Raw genomic sequence first — 4,484 nt, forward strand, 5'->3', positions numbered from 1 at the left:
TTTTTTATTTATATAATCAATTAAAATAACATTAAAATTAATATTTTAATTTAAATAATTAAATGTAATATTTATAATACCATAATAATATTACAACATTTAAAAAAAACAGAAAATTATATAAAAAATTAAATTATGAGATTTTATAATATGGACATAGTAGAAGAAACAAATTAGTTAACATATCATAATAAAAATGTATCGTTATTCATAAAAGTAAACTAATGAAAAAGATTAAAAAAATATAAAAGTATCATCATCATAATTAGTAGATAAATAATAAAAATAAATAAAATAATAAAGATAAAAGAAAACACATGTAAAATCAGCATTAAAAGTTTATCTTGGTACACATTCATAAATAATTTTATTTCCTTGCTACTATTACTTTTTTTTTTAATTTAACTAATTACAATCAGTTCTACTAAAAGTAAGAAAAATATTTTTATGTCATCTAAAATCTTATAATTTTGGACATTTTAAATTAGTAGAACCTCTAAGAATCTTTGTTGATAATTATTAGGTTCTCTTATAAAAGCTTTAATGATACAAAATAATAAAATAGCCATAACATCTTCTTCTTCTCCTATTTGTATAATTTGTCTATTTTCTAATTTAACAATTATAATTTTAGCATTCAAAATACTATTGCTATCATTCTGAGTAATATAATTATTTCACTATTTTTTAAGTGATCCAGTGAAATCAGAAATTAAAATATATGCTATTTTAACTTAAGAATTTTCTTTGACTCTATAAGCAATAAAAGCCATAGCCACTTGTAAAATATTTAAAATTTGATATCCATATAGTGTTAGTAGTATACCCTAGAGCATATCATTTAGTATGTGTTTTGTACATCTTTTATTAATAAAAGGCATTTTCACTTTTGCGTTTACATAATGTATTTATATGTAATAGAAAAGGTCCATTGATATTTTGTTAGAAATTCTATTCTTAAGTTGTCAAGAATATGAGTGACAGTATTTCTAGTACAAAATATCATAAATAGGTTCACAATCGAGGATACTTCATAATAAGGACATGACTTATCCAGAAAGATTGTATTCATGTTTGTTCCCAAGTTATTTATATGAGATATAAATAAGATGGAATGGTGAGTCTCACATCATATAACAAACATGATAGGCATTTATGCATGATAAGTAGGCCGAACCAGTGACACTTATGACAAGCACATGGAGTTTACTCTTGTCAATGTATTGTCATAAATCATATCAGTGCATATAATCTTTAAACCTGAGATAGCACAGTTATCTTGTATATAGGTGGTTTGAGTTTGATACTGCTTTCATACTTATACTATGTATGGGTATATGGACATGTGTTGTCTCCTACTAGTTATATATGGAGGTAGGTGTTGATCAAGATGGAATCTATTTCTCTAAGTAAATAGGGATAAAATCCTATATTCATTTAATTGTTCTTGATGTTTCAAGTTTCTGGCCAGGACAGATAGATTTAATAAGAAAAGAGTTTCTGATGAGAAAATCTTTTAATCAAGAACTGGAATTAAAAGAGAACATAATATTCACAGCAAATGGAGTTTGACATAAACCATGACTCCAGCTTGAGTTGGGATTTTGTAACAGAGAGATTCGTGCATGATAACATATGATTATAGGTTCATTTAAGGTAAACCTTATTACTAATTGGGTGGCTATGGCATGCTATGCTAGGTGTTAACCATGGTCTATGAGGTGCATAAAATGATTTAGAAAAATCATTTATGGTAAGAAAGAGTTCTGATGATATTAAGAGTTGATATCATATCTCATTGCCAATTAGTGATGAGCCTAGTAAGTCACACATATATACAAGTAATCACCTAATTAAATATGATTTAATTAATTAATTAAAGAGTTTAATTGATTAATTAAATAGGTTTGGTTTGCAATTAGATTGCAAAGTCCCTAGCATGACTTGAAACCAAATCTAGGTTATTGGATGTATAGTATAAGTTAAATTTATATTTAAAGTATTTAAATATGAATTTAATTAATAAGAAATTAATTAATAGAGATTAATTAATTAATTTATATTTGATATAAATTGATTAGAAGAAGAGAAATAATTATTTTGGGTTAAGAACTCAAAATTAAGACACGGGGGCATTTTGGTCATTTCACAGGGTGACATGTGGCACTACACATAAGCTTGCCAAATGTCTTTTAATCATGTAAGATGATTAAAATTAAGATTAAATATATGTTTGACACTTGGCACAATGTGATTGAGTCAATTAAACCTAGAACCAAGCACAGGGTGACATGTGGCAAGGGTTTTATGTGTTGACCTAGCTATATAAGTGTTGTTATAAAAAGAAAACAATACAACTAGCAGCTGATATCTTTGGTGCCGCCACCCAAGAAGCTCTCCCTCCTCTTCATCTTCTTCTCTCATCTATTTCAAGAGATTAGCAAATAATCTCTTGAATTAAAAATACTAGAAATTGTTTCTAGTGTCATGTTTATATTTTTAATCTCTTAAAAATCAAAACTTGATTTTCTAATTCATAGAAATAGTTTTAGAAGCTGTTCAAGGGCTGCTATATGTGAATTTGGTGTGGACAAGCTAAAGGGACAACATCTGGTGTCCTAAAGAAGCATCTCAAAGGCACAAATACGCTGCAGTGCATCAAGAGGTTAGTGTATTTGTTCTTGATCTAGTCTAGGGTTCTAAAATTAATCTGATTAAGTTTAAAAATCTTAAATGGCAAATACAGATCCAAAAACATATTAAAAGTGTTTTAATATGTTGTTTATCATTGAAATCAAATAGATAAAAATAAATCTTGCATGATGCATGTGACCCTAGGTGAAAAATTTTTGAATTCAATGGTATAAACTTGTGTTTTTCATGCTTTCGCTCCTTCAGATAGACCATCTAAATTCCACTCACAAATAACTTTATCATCATATTTAGCTTGAGTAATTTGACTTCTTCCTTCAAATTGTATATCAAGAGGAGTAGGTCTTGAATAATAATTTCTAGTCTTAAATTTATATTATAGTATTAGTTTATTAATAATATGTTCTAGTTTATTACTATTATTTTTATTTTTCACTTATTAATTTTTTTATTTCAATTAATTATTTCTTATAAAATTTTATATTTAATTGAAATTAAGTATAATTAGGATTAAAAATTTTAAATTTATACGTACTCTAAAATTAAAATTTTAAATTTATATAATTTTAAAAATTAATTTAAATAATAAAAATATAATTATAATTAATTTGAAAGATGAAGAGCATTATTAGCAATCCTAATTAGGGGTGTGCAAACGGTCGGTTCGGTTTCGAACCGAACCGAACAGATAAAACCGAAAACTGAAAATCAAAAATTTTAAAAACCGAACCAAATCGATTAATAAGAGAAAATCAAACCGAATCGAACCGATAAATATCGATTCGGTTCTGTTTTAAACCGATCAAACCAAAATTTATAAAATTTCATATTTTTAACATTAAATCTAAATAATAAAACATAAAAACAAAAAAAAATTAGAAATCAAAAAAATTCTTAAGGTTCGGTTTGGTTTTCTTTGATTTGGGTTCGGTTCGATTCGGTTTGGTTTAATTTTCTTTGATTTCCTATATATATTAATAATTTCGGTTCGGTTCGATTTTTTTTTTATTTTTTATGAAAATAACAGAACCGAACCGATTAACTGAAATTATCAAAATTATAAACCGAACCGAACCGATTGAATTTTAAAACCGAACCGATTGAACAGAATTGAATCGATTCGATTCTGTTTTTCAGTTTAAACCAAAAACTGCTCTCCCCTAATCCTAATGTCTCCAAAGATAGAGTTATAATTTATAATTTAATATTATAAGTTAACTAAAAGAATAATTTATTAATAAAAAATAAATTATAAATTCAATGATTAATCAGTTAAAAAAAATGGTCTCAAATGAAAAATATCATAAAAAATAAAGTTAAACTTTTGAATTTGGATTGGAAATACACAAGCTTTTATAAAATATAAATGTTACAAAAAAAGGTGAATTTCTGTGTACTTCGTTAATTATTAAAAAAATGATCAATTTTTTTTAAAATGATTTGGGAAAAAAATTGATTTTACAACTATAATTATTATTTTATAAAATTTTATTTTAAATTATATTAAAAAATTTAATTACATAAAATTTAAATACAGATAGAATTAAAAATTTTTAAATAAAATAAAATAAAATTTAAATTTAAGTGAAAATCAATCTAATCAACAAAGTTTAAAATTTTTAAAATAAAAATAATTGTTAAATTATTTTTTAATTAATCAAAATAGAGCTTTTAAATCCAACTAATTAAGTTTATTTAAATGTTTTTTAATTTTTTTAATATCATTAATAACATAAAGAAAATTCTACTTATTTTAAAATTAATTTTAATTTTTATTAATCAATTAAATTTAATTATTTATTATTATAATTAATTTTAAATTACCTATTTCA

The sequence above is a fragment of the Hevea brasiliensis genome, chromosome 18, assembly GCF_030052815.1.
Source record: "Hevea brasiliensis isolate MT/VB/25A 57/8 chromosome 18, ASM3005281v1, whole genome shotgun sequence".
NCBI lineage: Eukaryota > Viridiplantae > Streptophyta > Magnoliopsida > Malpighiales > Euphorbiaceae > Hevea > Hevea brasiliensis.